The sequence below is a fragment of the Staurois parvus genome, unplaced genomic scaffold (genome assembly GCF_062004578.1).
Source record: "Staurois parvus isolate SC_StPar_1 unplaced genomic scaffold, SC_StPar_1.0 ptg000230l, whole genome shotgun sequence".
Classification (NCBI taxonomy): domain Eukaryota; kingdom Metazoa; phylum Chordata; class Amphibia; order Anura; family Ranidae; genus Staurois; species Staurois parvus.
The window spans coordinates 5672771-5694749 of record NW_028318026.1 but is presented as its reverse complement, the minus strand read 5'-3'; the positions used below and the strand labels follow the sequence as shown (position 1 = coordinate 5694749).

Here is a 21979-nt window from a genome sequence, read left to right as displayed (position 1 = left end):
AATGATTTAAATCGTGATTTAAATCAAATCCACCCTGCGTTGAACTCTTAAGAATATAATATGACCATTATTATATATGATATTATTATTATAGCAGTGTCCCATGGAAAATTTGCGGTGTGGTAACAATCGCTATATGATGTCTAAGGGTATATTCATGTTGGGTGCAGTCCCACTGCATGGACAAGTCAAAACTCCTTGTCTGCTATGTGCCCTGTTCACACCGCTGTGCACTGAGAAAAAGAACTGCATAGAGTACTTTTTATCATTGCAGCGTGGTGAGAGTCAGTCACTACCTTGCACTGTGCGGTTGGCAATTGAATTTTATGAGGTGTGAGTAAAAAAAGGGAAACCTCTGCCGAGCTCAGCGAATCTTCACTTTTCTGATCTCAGCTGGATCTTATTCCAGACCAGTCGCTGGTGTGAACCAGCTCTCAACGATATTTGTGTAAACCCATGCATGGGCGTTCCTTTTGTGCACATATGTGTGCGCATGATAACTCTAGTATGGTGTATTGCTAGTGTTTAGCTATTTATTACTTTTGGTAGCTGTATGCTGCAGTTATATCTCCCAGGTGCTGAAATATGCCTGCACATTACAATGTAAAACCTCATGCGCTGTGTGCATGAGGACTATAAGTGCCCACAAATAACTGATATGATTGGACTAGTTTAAAGTGGTTGTAAATGCAGAAGTTTTTTTTACCTTACTGCACTCTATGCAGTAAGTTTGAAAACTTTCTGCATGCAGCTTCCTCGCAGCCTCCCTTAAATACATACCTGAGCCCAGTCTTTATCCAGCAATGTGCATGAAAGCATCATTTTTACCGGGTGCCCCGGGACTGCCCATCATTTTTACCCGGTGCCCCGGGACTGCCCATCATTTTTACCGGGTGCCCCGGGACTGCCCATCATTTTTACCGGGTGCCCCGGGACTGCCCATCATTTTTACCGGGTGCCCCGGGACTGCCCATCATTTTTACCCGGTGCCCCGGGACTGCCCATCATTTTTACCCGGTGCCCCGGGACTGCCCATCATTTTTACCCGGTGCCCCGGGACTGCCCATCATTTTTACCCGGTGCCCCGGGACTGCCCATCATTTTTACCCGGTGCCCCGGGACTGCCCATCATTTTACAGAGTGCCCCGGAACTGCTCATTTTAGAGGGTGCCTTTTACTGAAAAAAGGTTGAGAAACACTGGATTAGAATATGTGTAAGGTTTTTTGCTGTCTGTGCTGCTGTTACAGAGCTTCTTCTCTGTTTGTCATGTTTACTGTTCTTATAAAACATGAAAGTAAAGAAAAATCAAAAATTTTGGGTTGTCCCCAGAAAAGTAATAAAGGGGAGATCTTCCAGTGGGGACACTAGTTCTGGTGACCCCATTGACAAGCCAGAATTCTTTTACTTTGAATGGATTTCCTCGTACTTCCTAATTTGGCTTCAGGACAGGAACTGAAAGTGAATCTCCCATAGGAACACAAATGGCAAAAAAAAAAAATTAGATTAGATGTTATAAACCTCCCTAACTCTATCCAAAATGAAAAATGGTTTTCCTCTAGTTCTACTTTAAAGAATAGTAAGCTGCAATATATTACATTTTTGTTTCTGGGTTTATATATGTTCTCTTGAATGATGGATATGTTTTATCTTGAATGCGTGGTATGAATAATTGATGGTGAAAATCATAATTGTATGTTTATGAATGAAGCAGCCTGCTTTAGTTTTTTCTCTAGATTCTGTATTCTTTGTGTTCTGAATGTCTTTGTCACACATTAATTTATTTGCAGCCTGCAGGCGGCTTTCTGTAATGTAGTGAGTTTCATTCCTCAGACGTATTAAGCAATTTTCTGTCATAGATTTCTAGGAAATCGTTTCTGAGAGAAATGTAGGCTTGTTAATTAAAAGCTGTAACCCCACTTAAATATAAATGTTCTGTGCCAGTAATAATTTTATGGTCTGGAAATGGGTTTAGCTTGCATCTGCTTTGTCTTACTGGTGTGTGTATTCGGTTATTGTCATAGCAATAGGCCCCAATCTGTCACCACGTTCTGTTTTTGCTGAGCTTTCTAGTAACGATTGGCTGAGATTGGCTGCTTTGTGAATTGTATCCTACTTCATTTCAGTGGGGAATGCAATGTATACACATCATTGGAGATCCAACTATTGCTGCACTGAAGAATTTGTCAGCACCTCCATGGTGTAGCTATTGTTTTATTGTAGAGAGGGTGTAAAGTTTTGTTTTTTTTTAATCTTAATAGCAAACATGTCATGCTTACCTGCTCTGTTAAATGTTTTCGCACAGAGCAGCCCTGATCCTCCTCTTCTGAGGTCCCCCACTGGTGCTCTCGTCTCCTCCTCCTGGTGCGCTACCATAGGAAGCCACTTTTTGTGGGGGCACACCGGCAAGCTCTCTATAGACACAGACTGCGTGACTCGGCCCCTGCTCCCTCCTCAGAATTTGACAGCAGCACGGGAGCCAATGCCTCCCGCTACTCTCGGCCAAGAGAGAGTGGGGAGGCAGACGATAGATGCAGCTGGGTACAGGGATGAAATGATAGAGGAAAGTATTGGGGGGGGGGGGGGGCACTGAGAGTGTTCAAACTTTTTTTACCCTAATGGAGGGAGTGCATTAAGGTAAAGAAAATGTTTTACATTTTAGAACCACTTTAATCTCTTCAAGGTAAAGAAAATCCAAAATCTGCTGCACTCTTCAATCTTTATTCGTTGCAAGTAAAATCGGGGACAAAAAGGTTAACGTGCTTCATGCTAAAAACTAGCGCTTATTCATAGCCACCATCCGTGCAGTTTCACCGACGAGCCGTGCGTGCACCTTCACTCTAATGGGCAGTGGATGATCCATACTACTCACCTGGAGCAGGAAACCGTGTGCTTTAATGCCTCGACGCTGCACGTATGTGTATTCTGTGCTGAGGCCATGCTTACTGTGCGCTCCCAGCACGCTGACCAAGCTTTCACTGACCAAATGGCAGGGCCAATCAGTGGTTACAGGTTAATAAATCTAACGTTGTGCAGCGCTAAAAAGTATAGGAGTAACAAGAATATATATCTTAAAATGGACAGAAGGGCATCAAGTAGATGATCCAAATATAAATGTGTTAGTGAATCATCACAATAATATTATAAGCAATAGTGAAAGTCCAAATAGAAGTGATCGCAGTTCAAATAAGTATCAGCGGTTTCACTAATTGCAGAAAAGGTGACTCTAATATTCCCAGCCGTGTGTGGTAAAATGTTACGGGTTAGAGAAGCCATGTTATCTCCCACCATTAAAACCCACTTAAAGGGCACCTGTGTATGGGAGAACTGGGGGGGAGCTGCAGCACAGATGGTTTTTCACCATAATGCATTCTATGCAACCTTAATTCTTTAGAACCACTTTAATGCACACCTTTTGCAGTCTCGCTGCAGCTAGTAGGTTATGGTTTAAAGTGTATGTATAGCTAAAAAAATTTTTTTTTGGTTACAGTGGGGAAGATTTAGAACGCATATCGGGTTTTACTGCAGACAGAACCTCTGTTGGATAGATTCCTTGGCATCCTATCTGGTAAAAAAAAAAAAAATATTTGTACTCAGGACAGGAATCTAACACAGACCAAAGAAAAAAATGGGGAATGCTAGAACCTTTGTCACTTTTCCCTGTTGCAAATTTTTTCCTCTCTTGTGTGGTAAAACATTGTCTCTAATGAAGCCTGGACAGCTGATAATCCTGACACAGGTTGTAACTAGGATGGCACCAATACCATTTTTTTTCTTGAATTAGTTGTGCTCAAGTACTCGCCAATACAGATTAACAATACCTTTGCGGTGTGATTTGAGCCCATAGAAAATAAATGGGCTCAAATCACACTGCAAGGAATCACATGTGATTTGAAAGGAAGCGATGTGATTCCTTTTCGCATCACATACGGTTTCCCTGCGGGTTCGGTGAACTTTGAGAAAATCGTACTTCACCTGCAGGGAAACTGCACCACGTTCCTGTTCAAATCACATGCGATATTTTGCAATGTGATTTGAGCATGTTCATTTTGTATTGGCTCAACTCACACCGCAAAGGTATCTGTTTCAGGTATCGGAGCATTTTCACGAGTATGTGTAGTCATGCAAATGCTTAGTATCTGCACTGATACTGGTATCAGTGCAACCCTAGTTGTAACTTCTCCCCATTCTATACTCAAAAACTAAATAAATCTGTTTGGGTATAGATACACTTTTATCTTATTTATTGGGAAGAGAGAACAGTAAGCAGGTAACTTCAAAGTGATCTGAAATCTATTCACATTGGACCCTGTTACCAGGCCATTTATTAAAGTGTCACTAAAGGCAGAACTTTTTCTTCTATTTATGGATAAAGTAAGGGAGCTTTATAGCCTTGGTCCATTTTTTGTTGCCTTCTGTGTCCCTTTTGGAAGATTTCACTTCCTGTCCCATAGCCAAAACAGGAATCCTGGTGTGTCACCAGAACCAGCCTCTGTGTACTAGCGCCAGGCACCCAGTGCACATGCCCCACATGTGCTGCTTGGTGCCCCAGGCCCTGATGCTGCAACCACTTGCATTTTTTTTTTGGGGGGGGGGGGAGGGATTTCAGAGGCAGATTATTTCCCTGCATACCACCTGTCAGAACTATGTAGTACAGAGCCGAGAGAAGGGCTGTGAAACTCCTCCTCGGCTCTGTGCCACAGTACTGATAGTCGGAGCTGTATCAGTGGCAGTATGCTGGAAATAGACGCAGGCATAACTAATCGAACAGAATCCAGGTTCTGTATTTGTGAGAGGTGAGAGAGCCATTGTGGGGGATGCATTTGTGAAAAAGGTGAGAGCGCTGGGGAGGGGGTGGCATTTGTAAGAGGCAAGAGAGCTGTGGAGGGAAAGGGGAGGGTTGTACAGAGAGGAAGCTGTGGGAAGGGTTTGGTGCAGAGCTGAGAAGGGGGGAATTTTGCAGAGGTGACAGCTTAGAAGAGGGCGGGTGGATTGTGCAAAAGGAGAGAGCCATTAAGATAAGCTATGGATAGGGGTGCATGCAGAGGTGAGATGAACTGGGGGTGTAACCTGTGGATAAGAGGGGTACAGACGTGAGATTTGATACGGTTACAAAGGTGAGTTGTGGATAGGGATGCTAGAGTGAACTGTGGACAAGGGTGCAGAGTTGAGTTCTGGGCAGGGGTACAGAGTTGAACTGTGGATGGGGGCAGAAGATGTGAGCTGTGGATTTGGGGGTCGAGCGCAGAAGTAAAGCAAAGAGGTGTGCGGAGGTAAGTAGTTAATTTTTACTTTGGATAAAGGAGGGGCTATTTTTTATTTTTTGCTTGAAGAGGACAAGGGAACTTTGCTGATGGGCAGCAAAGCATACAGAGTTCAGTGACCAGGAGTATACAGTATATTATTTGGCATGGCATGCAGGGTGAGACTGTGAGAATTTTATAATATACCTTGTACATTACCTACTTATAACCACTATACTGTGTTATACATTACATACCTCTTACAGTTGTATGTTACATATTAATGGCCCCTGGATGATACTCCTGAATGCGTTTTGTACATTGAGTTTTACATGCCACAGACAATCTAGAGGTGGTTCCACTATGAATTCTGTCATTGGCGTATAGAGGTGTCAAGACCACACAGATGGCCAATTTTCCTGCAGGAGAGCGCTGCAACATCTTATGCGATATTTGACCTACCTTTTTCAGGTGGTCAATTATCTGTGGTGAGTGGGGCTCTGGAGGGGGAGCACTAACTGGAGCACTACGCACAGAGTATTGCTATGGATAAGAAGATTTACTACTGTATCACTTAATATTCACACCGGATGCGGATGAGGGTTTATCTGCGTTTTTTTTGGAACTTTCATCTTTTTTGGTACATTTATATGTTTGAACAAATATTGGGACTTTAATCTCTCTCTCTCTCTCTCTATATATAGATAGATAGATATAACTGTTGGCTCTATATAAATCATGTATAATAATAATGTGTGTACATTACATACTCCTGACCAAAGTCTCTATTCTGGCATGTGTGGTTTTACTGTTGACTATACGTTTATAGCTCCTGCAGTCTGTACCCTGGACTGTACATTATGTACCCTTTAAGAATGCACACTATATGTTGGTTTGTACATGACATACATCAAAACACTGCACTCTGTACATTATAGTTTCCTGCTTCCTGCACTGTATATGCTATGTTGTAGTTACACACTGCTGCCCTATTTGTTTATTGTCTGAACAGTTTCCAGTTGCTTAGTAGTCTCTGACTATTTTAAAGAAGTTCTTCTTTAAAGTAGGTTTAAACAAAGTGATAGCTCTCTGTCTGATTTTGTGTGCAAATAACCCCTGCAGCTGTGAAATTCCAGGGCTGTGGAAGTTTGATAGAACTGAGAGACCTGTCACAGAGGGCAGAGGACTTCGACTTTCAACTAAAACAGAAGTTAGCAGCACAAGGGACGCTTCGCTTTCAATGTAAGTAGTGTCCTTTGTGCTGATTTTTTTTTTCCCCTGCTCCCTGTGTAATATACACTCCTCAGCACTGCAAAATACACACTCCTGTGCCCTGTACTCCGCATGTTACACATTCCTGGCCTTGTGTGCTGCGCAGTTCTGAGTTCTGAGCCCCGACCACAGTAATTATTTGGCACCACTTCTCTCCTCTAAAGAAAGCATGTCTGGGGGGGTATGGAGTTGGCTAGGGTAGGTGAGTACCTGCACCTATTCTCTGAAGGGGGGGGGGGGATTTAATAAATAATAATAAAAAAAAAATGTGTGTGTATGTATGTATGTATGTATATGTGTGTGTATATGTGTGTGTATATGTGTGTGTGTGTGTGTGTGTGTGTATATATATATATATATATATATATATATATATATATATATATACATACAGTCAGGTCCATAAATATTGGGACATCAACACAATTCTAACATTTTTGGCTCTATACACCACCACAGTGGATTTGAAATGAAACGAACAGGATGTGCTTTAACTGCAGACTGTCAGCTTTAATTTAAGGGTATTTACATCCAAATCAGGTGAACAGTGTAGGAATTACAACAGTATGCATATGTGCCTCCCACTTGTTAAGGGACCAAAAGTAATGGGACAGAATAATAATCATAAATCAAACTTTCAATTTTTAATACTTGGTTGCAAATCCTTTGCAGTCAACTAAAGCCTGAAGTCTGGAACGCATAGACATCACCAGACGCTGGGTTTCATCCCTGGTGATGCTCTGCCAGGCCTCTACTGCAACTTTCTTCAGTTCCTGCTTGTTCTTGGGGCATTTTCCCTTCAGTTTTGTCTTCAGCAAGTGAAATGCATGCTCAATCGGATTCAGGTCAGGTGATTGACTTGGCCATTGCATAACATTCCACTTCATTCCCTTAAAAAACTCTTTGGTTGCTTTTGCAGTATGCTTTGGGTCATTGTCCATCTGCATTGTGAAGCGGCGTCCAATGAGTTCTGAAGCATTTGGCTGAATATGAGCAGATAATATTCCCGAAACACTTCAGAATTCATCCTGCTGCTTTTGTCAGCAGTCACATCATCAATAAATACAAGAGAACCAGTTCCATTGGCAGCCATACATGCCCACGCCATGACACTACCACCACCATGCTTCACTGATGAGGTGGTATGCTTAGGATCATGAGCAGTTCCTTTCCTTCTCCATACTCTTCTCTTCCCATCACTCTGGTACAAGTTGATCTCGGTCTCATCTTTCCATAGGATGTTGTTCCAGAACTGTGAAGGCTTTTTAGATGTCGTTTGGCAAACTCTAATCTGGCCTTCCTGTTTTTGAGGCTCACCAATGGTTTACATCTTGTGGTGAACCCTCTGTATTCACTCTGGTGAAGTCTTCTCTTGATTGTTGACTTTGACACCCATACACCTACCTCCTCTAGAGTGTTCTTGATCTGGCCAACTGCTGTGAAGGGTGTTTTCTTCACCAGGGAAAGAATTCTTCGGTCATCCACCACAGTTGTTTTCCGTGGTCTTCCGGGTCTTTTTGTGTTGCTGAGCTTACCGGTGCGTTCCTTCTTTTTAAGAATGTTCCAAACAGTTGTTTTGGCCACGCCTATTGTTTTTGCTATCTCTCTGATGGGTTTGTTTTGTTTTTTCAGCCTAATGATGGCTTGCTTCACTGATAGTGACAGCTCTTTTGATCTCATCTTGAGAGTTGACAGCAACAGATTCCAAATGCAAATAGCACACTTGAAATGAACTCTGGACCTTTTATCTGCTCATTTGTAATTGGGATAATGAGGGAATAACACACACCTGGCCATGGAACAGCTGAGAAGCCAATTGTCCCATTACTTTTGGTCCCTTAACAAGAGGGAGGCACATATGCAAACTGTTGTAATTCCTACACCGTTCACCTGATTTGGATGTAAATACCCTCAAATTAAAGCTGACAGTCTGCAGTTATAGCACATCTTGTTTGTTTCATTTCAAATCCATTGTGGTGGTGTATAGAGCCACAAATGTTACAATTGTGTCGATGTCCCAATATTTATGGACCTGACTGTATATATACAGTGGGGATCGAAAGTTTGGGCACCGCAGCTAAAAATTTGTATTAATGTGCATAAAGAAGCCAAGGAAAGATGGAAAAATCTCCAAAAGGCATCAAATTACAGATTCGACATTTTTATAATATGTCAACAAAAATTAGATTTTATTTCCATCATTTACACTTTCAAAATAACAGAAAACAAAAAAATGGCGTCTGCAAAAGTTTGGGCACCCTGCAGAATTTATAGCATGCACTGCCCACTTTGCAAAGCTGAGACCTGCCAGTGTCATGGATTATTCTCAATCATCGTCTGGGAAGACCAGGTGATGTCAAGCTCACAGGTTTTAAATGCCCAGACTCATCTGACCTTGCCCCAACAATCAGCACCATGGGTTCTTCTAAGCTGTTGTCTAGAAAACTGAAACTGAAAATAGTTGACGCTCACAAAGCTGGAGAAGGCTATAAGAACATAGCAAAGCGTTTTCAGATGACAATATCCTCTGTTCGGAATGTAATTAAGAAATGGCAGTCATCAGGAACAGTGGAAGTTAAAGCAAGATCTGGAAGACCAAGAAAAATATCAGACAGAACAGCTCGCAGGATTGTGAGAAAAACAATTCAAAACCCACGTTTGACTGCACGATCCCTCCAGAAAGATCTGGCAGACACTGGAGTTGTGGTACACTATTCCACTATAAAGAGATACTTGTACAAATATGGTCTTCATGGAAGAGTCATCAGAAGAAAACCTCTTCTACGTCTTCACCACAAAAATCATCGTTTGAACTTTGCAAATGAACATAGAGACAAGTCTGATGCATTTTGGAAACAAGTTCTGTGGACCGATGAGGTTAAAATTGAACTTTTTGGCCAGAATAAGTAAAGGTACGTTTGGAGAAGAAGGGGCACAGAATTTAATGAAAAGCACCTCTGTCCAACTGTTAAGCATGGGGTTGGATCAATCATGCTTTGGGGTTGTGTTGCAGCCAGTGGCACAGGGAACATCTCACGAGTAGAAGGAAAAATGGATTCAATAAAATTTCAGCAAATTTTGGATGGTAACTTGATACCATCTGTGAAAAAGCTGAAGTTAAAGAGAGGATGGCTTCTACAAATGGATAATGATCCTAAACACACCTCAAAATCCACGGGGGATTACATCAAGAGGCGCAAACTGAAGGTTTTGCCATGGCCTTCACAATCTCCTGACCTCAACATAATTGAAAATCTATGGATAGACCTTAAAAGAGCAGTGCGTGACAGACAGCCCAGAAATCTCAAAGAACTGGAAGACTTTTGTAAGGAAGAATGGGCAAAGATACCTCAAACAAGAATTGAAAGACTCTTGGCTGGCTACAAAAAGCGTTTACAAGCTGTGATACTTGCCAAAGGGGGCAGTACAAGATATTAACTCTGCAGGGTGCCCAAACTTTTTCAGACGCCATTTTTTTGTTTTCTGTTATTTTGAAAGTGTAAATGATGGAAATAAAATCTAACTTTTGTTGACATACTATAAGAATGTCTAATCTGTAATTTGATACCTTTTGGAGATTTTTCCATCTTTCCTTGGCTTCTTTATGCACATTAATACAAATTTTTAGCTGGGGTGCCCAAACTTTCGATCCCCACTGTATATCGAGTTGTGTTCAAAATAATAGTGTGTTGAAAAAAGTGAGTAAAGCTAAAAAAAGCATACACACAAATGCATTGGGAACACTACGCATTCTATTCCAAATCAAAACATGAAGAAAAATATATCAAATTTGTGTTGTTCCTCTAAAAAAAAAGTTGAAGAAAAGTGAATATTAGACTGTTCAAAAAAAATAGCAATGTTTGTATTCTTCTTTACAAACTCAAACATTCACTATATAAACTAAAAAATGTTTGAATATTTTGCTTTCCTTTGAATCACTTAATGAATATTTAGTTGTATAAGCACTGTTTCTGAGAACTGCTGTACATCTGTGTTGCATGGAGTCAACCAACTTCTGGCACCTGTGAACAGGTATTCCAGCCCAGGATGATTGGACTACATTCCACAGTTCTTCTCTATTTCTTGGATTTGCCTCAGAAACTGTATTTTTTTTATGTCAGACCACAAGTTTTCTATTGGATTAAGATCCGGGGATTGGGCTGGCCACTCCATAACGTCAATCTTGTTGGTCTGAAACCAAGATGTTGCACGTTTACTGGTGTGTTTGGGGTCGTTGTCTTGCTGGAACACCCATTTCAAGGGCATTTCCTCTTCAGCATAAGGCAGCATGACCTCTTCAAGTATTCTGATGTATTCAAACTGATCCATGATCCCTGGTATGCGATAAATAGGCCTAACACCGTAGTATGAGAAACATCCCCATATCATGATGCTTGCGCAACCATGCTTCACTGTCTTCACAGTGTACTATGGCTTGAATTCAGTGTTTGGGGGTCGTCTGACAAACTGTCTCCGGCCACTAGACCCACAAAGAACAATCTTACTTTCATCAGTCCACAAAATGTTGCACCATTTCTCTTTAGGCCAGTCAATGTGCTCTTTGGCAAATTGTAACCTCTTCAGCACATGTCTTTTTTTCAACAGTGGGACTTTGCGGGGGCTTCTTGCAAATAGCTTGGCTTCACATAGGCGTCTTCTAATTGTAACAGTACTCACAGGGAACTTTAGACCTTCTTTGATCTTCCTGGAGCTGATTGTTGGCTGAGTCCTTGCCATTTTGGCTATTCTTCTATCCATTCAAATGGTAGTTTTTCGCTTTCTTCCACTTCTTTCAGGTTTTTGCTGCCATTTTAAAGCATTTGCGATCATTTTAGCTGAGCAGCCTATCATTTTCTGCACTTTTTTATATGTTTTCCCCTCTCCAATCAACTTTGTAATCAAGGTACACTGTTCTTCTGAACAATATCTGGAACGACCCATTTTCCTCAGAATTTCAGCGCGAAATGCACTGTAACCAGCATGTACAACATTTGCTGCCTTCCTTCCTTAAAAAAGGGCAATAATTGCCACCTGTTTTTCAAAGAATGAATGACCTCACTAATAGAACTCCACACTGCTATTATTTTGAACATGCCCCTTTCAATTAGTGATTCAATTACACAGAATCAGCAGCATGCATGTCATGACTGTTGGGTCTGTTTGATTCCTATTACTCTACTACACCTGCTAGTAAATTATTTGCCATGTAGATATATAATTTCTACTAAAAATAGTGATTGTTCAGGTTAGTGATGTCTGACTGCTATTATTTTGAACACAACTGTATATATATGTCCCAATACTTGTTCAAACATATAAATGTACCAAAAAAGTTGAAAGTTCCAAAAAAAACCCTAGATAAACCATCATCCGCATCCGGTGTGAATATTAAGTGATACAGTAGTAAATCTTCTTATCCATAGCAATACTCTGTGTGTAGTGCTCCCCCTCCAGAGCCTCACTCACCACAGATAATTGACCACCTTGAAAAGGTAAGTCAAATATCGCATAAGATGTTGCAGCGCTCTCCTGAAGGAAAATTGGCCATCTGTGTGGTCTTGACACCTCTATATGCTGATGACAGACTCCATAGTGGAAACACCTATAGATTAATTTTCTGCGGCAAAACTCCAGATCATCCACAGTTCTCCACCACCGTAAAAACATCACAGGGAAACTTCCATAGCGTAACACTGTATTTATTGGGTAAAAAACATTTAAAGTTGCACTTACATAACCATGTGTATGGCACTTTAAATCCCAGCAAAAAGCAATTCCTTCTCAGAGGACAAGTGTAGCTCTATCAAGCCCTGCCCTATGCGTTTCATCGTATGACATCATCTGGAGCTTTATGCACTATATATGTGCTATTCTTAGCACTATTGACCTCTAACCACCTTGTATTCACACATTGGTTCATTTAGGACTTGGTCACTGGGAAGGAGGGATATAATTGCCAGCCCTCGGGGCATTATAGTATATGCACATTTGTGGGGACTTTTTGTGTAGTAGGGAGTTTATTTTTTTTTTTTTCATTTTTAGTAGTTTTTGGGAGAGGCAGTGCAGCAATTTTTATGTTTACATTGATCTTTATTTTGTATCAAACATATAAAATTACAAAAATAAAGATATGTAAAGGCAGTTGTTTATAAGGATCAATATGTTCTATAACCATCATATAATATTCCAACATTACAGCGTTTACAACAATCCGACGTGTTTCAGAGTAAGTATAATCCTTCAGGGAAGAGACTCTGTATCCTAATTTTATAGATCAAATCACCCTTTCGCAATCATTTTAGAGCAGTGGTTCTCAACCTTCCTAATGCCGTGACCCTTTAATACAGTTCCTCATGTTGTGGTGACCCCCAGCCATAAAATTATTTACCCAGTAATTATAATTCATGAGTGTCGTTTTACCTCCAATACTGCTGCTTTCAACACAGCAGCTGCTTTCTACACAGTAGCTGCTCTTTACACATCGGAAATATGTGTTTTCTGATGGTCTTAAGGGACCCTTGTGAAAGGGTCGTTCGACCCCCAAAGGGGTCGCGACCCACAGGTTGAGAACCACTGATTTAGAGCATATAAGCAACATTCTTGGCAACATCTATATACAATGATTTTACAAATATTAGTATGCAATACTGACACCATCAAATATTGGAATAACAAAAACCTCTGCCATACATAAACATATAGTCAGGTCCGCTGCTCCTCCCCAGTCCACACTCCAGCAGTTACTGATCATCCAGGGCCCCTCCAAATAGACACTGAGGCTGCCTAAATCGCTGCTGAAAGGGACTAGATAATAAAGCATATAAATCCAGGCTAAGCAAGAAACACTGGTTACTTTATGAAATACCAGATAATTATAGCAGACACCCACCGTCATCATTAGTACAAAAATTCTTCACAGGAGCTGCTTAACAAAACATAGGTGAGCACAACCCCGTACCTAAGGGGATCTACAGAGTGGGAGACTCAGGCCAAATAGACCCTGAAAAAATGGTACCAAAAGAACCATATCAGTGTGGATTAACTATTAATGTAAATACAGTATCAGCTCATCTAATAGGAGAAAAACAGAAACTTATCCCAGCAAAAAAGTATCTATTATTATAGGCATTATAGTACATTTCCGATATGAAAGAAAAGAAGGAAATCGTTCCCCCCAAAGATGTTAATGCAGAGACCAGGCTCGCCTAAAGTGGTATAGACAATGGAGCAGTGCTATGTACTGCAGGTACCGACTGTATCTATCAAAAAAGAGGTCTAAAGTATGGTCCAAAAGCTCTATATATACACCCCAAGTACCACAATTCTATCCAATACCCAAGCAGCAATTAAGAGTATCTAGGTGGCCAAAGTTCCTGTGCTCACAATGGCGCCCAGACTCTGACTTATCCATGCCCGTCTGCAACCAACATAAGGCTCTGCCCCCCAATACGTTGGTGTCAGTCATTTGATGGTGCAAGTATTGCATACTAATATAAGTAAAATTCATTGTGTGTATATATATATGTTGCCATGAATATTGCTTATATGCTCTAAATAATTGTATCCTAATTTTATAGATCGGATCACGCTTTTGCAGAGTCTCTTCCCTGAAGGAGTATACTTACTCTGAAACATGTCGGACTGTTGCAAACTCTATAGTGTTGGAATGTTACATAATGGTTATATAATAACATTTTGATATTTATAAACCACTGTTTTTTACATATTTGTTTGTAATTTTATGTTTGATACAAAACAAAGATTGATGTAAATCTTTTAATTTATGGATTGCCATATGAATTAAGGGCTGCATCACCTTCCCCAGATTTCTGTTGCCAAAACAGAGGATCCACAGCTCTGTGTATGCGTATGCTCACTAAAATATATTTTTATTCAAGCATTCCACAGACAACACTGCCTTAAATACTGAGATGTTACATCTACTCTACCATCTCTGTGCTTAAAGCTGTCTTTTTCTATGGAATGCTTGAATTATAAGATTTTAATGAGTGTAAACATACAGAGTTGCTGATCCTCTCTTTTGGAAAATGTGACAGTGCTGCGGCTGCAGACCCTCCACCTGTTTGTCCTTAGGCTCAGTTCACACTTGTGCAGGTGGTTCCCGCAGCCGCAACTACCCACACAGAAAAACGCAGGAGATGCGTGCAGGTGCCATTAATCTCAATGGCACCAACACACTTTGGAAATCACAGCAGCAGCTTTACCGCACTGAAAACTGCACTGCACTTTTCGTTTCCATGCTGGCTGTCATTTCAGAAATAGACAGGACCTGTTCCTTGCGATTTCAGGAGGCATGACCGCCTATTCAAATGAATGGGCTGCCCTGCCCATGCAAAAGTGTGAACCAGGGGTTACTCTTAGTGTATTTTGTGTATTATGTGTGGCCCAAGAAAATTCTTTCTCTTCCAATGTAGTCCAGGAAAGGAAAAATGTTGGACACCCCTGATATACAGTGTGTTGCATTAGAGAAGCAGCTCTACCTCCTGGCCAAAAATAAATGTATATTTCATAACCACAAAAATTTAAAATGCATAAAATATTGATAAAATTACTAATGCATTCCCTTTAGACTCTTCTTGGCAAAGTTTAGAATAAAAAAAAAAGATGAGGTGGAACAGGAAGTGGGAAATTAGCCACAGCTGCCCAAGGTAAATAAGAGGAGCTTGACCAAAGCAGTGAATGGGTTAAAGCTGAACTAAACTCCAGTATGTACCATATACTCCCCTCAATGTTCCAGCAATACAGCAGTTGCATCCCTTGCCAGCTTCTGTCCTCTTCTCTCTGGCTGTTGGGTTTTCACCCTCTTGGTTGGTGGATGATGTCATTCTGCACATGCAAATGGATATCAGTCATTCTGACACAGCCGGAATGTGCTGGGAAAGCATGCTGAGCTGCGCATGTGCAGCTCCTTGTACATTCAATAGAAAACTGCGAACAGGCAGGTTACGTGTATTATTGCAGAAGAGACATAGCAGCTGCCTGCTGGACGGTTTAATTTGCTCTGTTTTTCTCCTATAAAAAAAAAAAAACTTGCCCTAAACACTCCACGTGTTCCTAGCTAATACCTTTTTTCTTTTCTTGCTTTAAAAACTAAACTAACTAAAGACTCCAATCCTGTAACTGACCGGGCTCCTATTTTCTGGGCTATGGTGTGGCAGACCCCTTCTGTGTTACTTCTACTAACGTGGGTGCTGCTCATGTTCATATTTCTTCATGATGTGACACTACAAGGGGCACGAACAAGACCAGTCAGCTGGCCTGGAGGGCAGCTTTCAGTTACCACTCTCTAGTCCAGGGGTGGGCAAACTGCGGCTCTCCAGCTGTTGTGGAACTACATTTCCCATGAGCCATTGCAAAGACCAGAAGTTACAAGCATGACTCCTATGTCTTGCAGAGGCATGATGGAACTTGTAGTCCTGCAACAGCTGGAGAGCCGCAGTTTGCCTAGTCCAAGCAGAGGCACAGCGGCTTATTATGAGACATTCATTATATAAGCAGAGGGTATTATAAACCTTTTTCCTTTTAAATTAATGTCTAGTAGTGTGTGCCGTAAACATTAACCACTTTTCGACCGGCCGTTGTATATAAACAGCCGGACGGTGGCACTGCAGGGTCGGGTTGCTGTTTATAAACGGCCTCACCGCACCCTGCTTGTGCGCACTCCCTGGGAGCACGCAGCACCGCGATCCAGTGCCTGCTGTGTCCTCCGGACACAGTGAAACACCGATCGTCGGACGGGACCTCTGTACGAGGTCCCGATCATGTGATCACTGATTGGCCAATCAGTGATCACATGCAAAGTAGTAAGCAAGATGTCACTTGTGACATCATTGCTTACTACATGTAAAATCTGTGAATGATCACAGAGGTCACATGGTACAAGGCTATTCACAACAGCCTTGTACCATGTGACAAGCTGTGACCAATCACAGCTCACTCAGTATTTCTCAGTGACTGCAAGAATGCAGACAGAGAGAGAATGATTGCTTTTACATCCTATATGGGTGTAAAAGCAATCAGTGTAAAAAAAAAAAATCTTCACCCTCCACAAGTAGTACAATGTCACCATGGTGACACTGTACTGCTAGGGTGACAGTATGTAAAATAAAAAAACCCAAATAAAAAATAATATAAAAAAATAAAATACAAATGTAAAAAAAAATTTTAAAAGTGATAATTTTTGGTTATAAACTAATTTGGATTTTTTTTACTTAAAAGATAACACAATACATTTTGGCCAAGATTTATGATGAAATATTATTTATTTGCAAAATTTTATAAAAAAACCTTTTTTTTTCAAAATTTTTGGACATTTAATTTACATAGCAAAAGAAATTAAAATCCCAGCTGTGAATAAATACCACCAAAATAAAGCTTTATCTCTCTCCAAAAAAATGGTAAAAAATTCATATGGGTACAGTGTTGCATGACCGCGCAATTGTCATTCAAAGTGTGATAGCACTGAAACCTGAAAATTGCCCTGGTCAGGAAGGGGGTAAAAGTGTCCGGTCTGGAAGTGATTAAAAACTTACCTAAGCCGACTTGTGGCAGTTTACTTGAGTCAGTCTTGGGTCTCAGGTATGACTGTACCAGAGTAAAGAAATTCTGAAATCACTTTGCCTTATTGTTTGGCTTCTAGCCAAGCTCTTATTACTAACGTTTAATAAATTGTTCTTATCGGTGGTAGTAAACACAAGGCCATGTGCTGGAATGCTCATAATTCAGGAGTGCATCTTCCTCCTGTATTTACAGAAGATATTTCTTTTCTTTTATGAGGTAATACTCTCCCATAAACTTTAGATTAGAAATAAAGCATCATTTTGCAGCAGAAAGATAAGGGATATGAAATGAGTGCAGTGCTTGCTAGATGTATCTTCGCTTCTGAAATGTTTAACTAAGAAATTATAACTGCATGACTTTATGCAAATTAAGTGGTTCTAATTTACTGCAATTTTTGTCTCTGCTCAAAATTGAACTATCTTCCTGGGGGATTGGGAAGTTGTGCGTGCCATGATGATATCCTCTCGTCTTGTAACTGTAATGTCTACCTTCTGAGGGTGCAGACTGTGCAGACACTGTCACTTTGTCCTGAATGGGTAAAGTGACAGTGTCTCTTTAAATTCTAATTTCCCATGAGTACTTGCGCTGATCAATTGTCTCAAAGGGAATTGCTCTTATATGCATTTTCTTAGTTGAAAACCACATTCCCACACAGTGGAAGATAGTCCGGGATTATACTCGTCCATTTGCAGTTAAGATGCTTGGATATGTTATTGAAATCTTTTCCATTATTTCCCCAAGAGATATGTGTTAAAGATTTGTGTGAGCATGGATATCACTCAATAGTTATCCATTAACCCAAAGGCAGGACAAAGCAATTTACTGTCCAAGGTAATGTTGGCAAAGAGCTTCCTATTGCTGCCCAATTTGAGCCCTGTTTATTATTTATTTCCAATTTTTATACAAAATTACAATGTTATCTTTTGCTTTATAAGGGCTCATGTACACTGCAGCTGCTAAATTGACGTTCAGGAGCTGTTGAGCGTTTTTTTCAGCAGCCCCTGAACTCTCCTTTTGTGTTTTCCTATGTGTCCATGAACACAGTCGTTTACAGGCAGTTGAATTTACAGTGGTTTTCTTGAACACACCAAAATTGCATTCAAGAGTAGATTTTACTGGCGTTTCAAAGGCCAAATGCTTGTAAATGCAGTTAACCGCGTTTTTGACGGGTCCATATCCAGATGCCGACCAGAGCCTTTTTTCTTCGTCAAAAATGCATGCAGAACGGTTTCCATGTATTCAAATGGACCTGGTACACCAGTGCAGTCAGTCCCAGGTTTCGTGTGAAGGAAAAAATGGTAGACCATGCTGTATTATGCCCATGATGGGATCCATAGAGAATACAACCAGAAAAAAACAGTAATCTCAACACATACTGCTCTCTCTGCTTCTGCTCTCTCTAATCCTCTCAAAATGTCTGAAATAGTGATTTACTATTTTTCAGTGCATTCTGGACATTTGGGAGGGTCTCCTGAGGTTATCTTTTAAAAATGCTTCTAAACGTAAACACGGCTAAACTGATGTTTTTTCACCTACGTTTTCTAGCAGTCAGTTTCCAGCAGTCAGTAGAGTTTTCCAAACGCCCCGTGAGGACTTTGATCCATTCACATCAGTCTCCACCCAAGTCTACCCTTACAGTTTTAACTATCTCTTCCATAGGCATACACATATTGGCATTAGCCTGCTTGTGTATTTTGAAAACTGTGGAGTATCGTCCTCTGCCTCCCTCCCCTTTGTAAGAGAGTTTTAAAGCTGCTGATACACACCTAAAATGTTGCTCTGCCAAGACCTTTACTATTCTTGGTACCACAAAGCCTCTCGTTTAAAACTCTTTCAAACCCTGCATCACATCGACTGTATTTATTTTTATTTCAGGTACTTGTGTATAGCGCCGTCAATTTACGCAGCGCTATATATATATATATATATATATATATATAACATTCGCATCAGTCTCTAACCATCAAGGGGTGTACAATCTAAGGTTCCTTAACTCACATTCATACATACACATACTAGGGACAATTTAGACAGGAGCCAATTAACCTACCAGTATGTCCTTGGAGTGTGGGAGGAAACCGGAGACCCGGAGGAAACCCACGCAGGCACAAGGAGAAACATGCAAACTCCAGGCAGGTGGTGCCGTGGTTGGGATTCGAACCAACGACCCTAGTACTGCCAGGCGGAAGTGCTAACCATTTAGCCACTGTGAGTAAACAGGTTGCATGTAATTGGATTCCATTCCAGCTTAGGGCTTATTCACACTGTTAAACACAGGTTCAGCACATGGGCTTATAGAAAGCAATAGTTTTCTATGTGCCTGTTCACACTCTAAATGTGCTGTTGCATCGCTATATGCTACACTGCATAGGATTTTTTTTTTTTACATTTCAATAAGGTTAAACAAGTAAGCAGTGTGATGCATCGTAACAATGAATCATGCTGCTGCTATATAATTCACACCATTGGGGGCTCATTACATTGAGCATAGGAGCACCTCAGTTGGTCTGAATAAGTACAAATATAATGCTTTTGCTAATGTTTTTACATGTGTACATGAACCCTATTGGCCCCCTCCGCTACTCATGGCTAACATATATAAAATATCAACAATTTGTAGCTAGCGGTACCATCACCATATGTAAAGGCTATTGATATTCACTTCTGCCCCTCAATGGCGTGTGCAGAATGACCTCAGTCTTCACTCATTTAGAAATGGTCAAGGTCATCCTGCGCTTGTTCCTCCGCTGGATGAATGTCTTTATGGGGTGATATAAACCTCAATAGTAGATAGTCAGCAGTGGCGGTCTGAGCAGCAGCCAATAGGGTTGATTTTTGATGTACCCATGTAAGCTTTAGCACAAATGTTTACATGTGTATAGTGTAAATGACAATGCAAAAATGGACCCTAATGCAGATCTTTGTTTTCTTTTTCACTGTCCAGTGCAATATACATGGAGTGAGGCTGTGTGTAGACAGTCTGAATGGACACACATCTTTATTCTGTTTGCAGATTCTTTTAAATCGTTCTTTGAAAAATGAATGTGTAATACAGTGGCAGGTTTGTTTTAACATGAAAAAGTTCTCAAGCCAGTGTCTTACGGGATATCATGCGGCTTTTCAGCTTGTTTGTCTTTTCAGTGACAGCACCCTGGGCCTGGCTCCCAGTTATTGTATTCCCGGAGATTTGCCATATGTGCTTGGGCCTTTGCAGCAGGATTGAGGGCGTGTGTACTGTGTGGGGTGCCAGAGAAGTGCTGAACCTGCTAAATATTAAAACAAACAAGCTTGGATTGTGTTGTCTGCAGTACTACCCCTGATTACTAATACATCAAGGCTTGCATTGTCTTGGATGCAGAAACTAGTTGCACCAGGCAGTAATATATTAGAGCATTTAGTGTTTGGGGTTTTCTATCTCTTACCTACAATCAGCTGGCAGCATTTAGGGCCCCATTCACACCTGAGTGTTTTGTAGCTTGAAGCTCCAAGACACTTAACAAGAAAAATCCCATTCCTTTCAATGTCCCCTGTTCATATCTGAACATTTTATTTTCTGTAGCAAAATGTCTGTTGCTCAAAAAAGTATGTGAGCTTCTATTCAGGCAGATTGGAGCATTTTTGACCCCATAGAGTTCATTGGGAACTCTTGCATACTTTCGACATGAGCATTTTATAAGTGTTTTGTCGCGTATTTTGCAGCAAAACTGCATCTGTCCACCCCTAATCTCCTCTGCCTAGTGCCTTCTAAAGCAGAAAAACCTGTAGCTTGAATACACATGTAAAACGCTTGTAATACACTATTAAACCTTCCGTACACATTTACAAAACTCTCACAAACGCCTGAAAATCACTTTGCTCAGGTGTGAATGCAGCCTTAGCAGATTGGGGAGAATGGAAATAAACAAGTTACCGTTTGTGCTGTGGCTTGATGTCTCCATACCAGTTCTGTGTATGTTATAGCTGCTAGTCCCCTGAAACGGTAAGCCCTGGTTCACATATATGTGGCCTTGCGGGCCGCGTTTTGCGTGGGCACGAAAGCCCATTCATTTAAATGGACTCCCATGCTCCAGGACACGCTGGGAAGAAGTCCCTGCACTTCTTTGGAAACCGCAGCCCGCATGGGAACCTAGGTTCCCAGTGCGGTTGCGATTTCCAGTGTGGGCGGCATGCCATTAGAATTAATGGCACCCGCCCTCGGGTCTGTATTCTTCTGTGTGGGTGGTGCGGCTGCACGGATTTTTGTGCGGGTCCACAGTGGCACTACCCGCACATATGTGCACCTAGCCTAAGTGACTGCTGCTTGTTTTTAGCACCCACAACAGACAGAAACTGCAGCTGATTGGAGATGTCTGTTAAAGAAGTATAAGTAGTTTTCATTTAACTAGTTAAGGGAAATTAAAGAACAATTCCAGGTATGGATATTTTTACATAGTTATATTGGTCCAAGTTGGACCAGTGCAGTGTTTCTCAACTCCAGTCCTCATGGACCCCCAACAGGTCATGTTTTCAGGATTTCCATTATTTTGCACAGGTGATTTGATCAGTTTCACTTCCTTAGTAATTACCACAGCTGTTTCATCTGAGGGAAATCCTGAAAACATGACCTGTTGGGGGTCCATGAGGACTGGAGTTGAGAAACACTGGACCAGTGTAACTATGCATGCGCCATACCTGTGGGAACCCTCTAGAAGCTGGAAATCACTGAAATAGACACCACTACTACGGTAATATCTATCTTCTTGCTTCTGGGTCCTGAGCAGCTGCCCTGCTCTGTCGTGATCATAGGTGGTCGCTCGTTCAGTGAAATATCAATTACTGGAATTCTTTAATGTGCCTCTGAGCACCACAAACCAAAAATGCTATTGAATTAATTTTTAATATTCTA

The 21979-nt window shown here is 41.1% G+C and overlaps 1 protein-coding gene across 3 annotated transcripts in view; it reads left to right on the top strand.

Moving 5' to 3' along the window:
* WWP1 (WW domain containing E3 ubiquitin protein ligase 1) overlaps positions 1-21979 on the top strand; it is a 238101-nt gene that overhangs the window by 28568 nt on the left and 187554 nt on the right. The window contains exon 1 of one of the 3 annotated variants that reach the window (XM_089679710.1): positions 6463-6483. The exons of the other annotated variants lie outside the window; for them this stretch is intronic. The gene's annotated coding sequence lies outside the window, so the exon portion shown is untranslated. Of the gene's footprint in view, positions 1-6462; positions 6484-21979 lie in introns of those variants that run through there. 3 annotated transcript variants of the gene reach the window in all.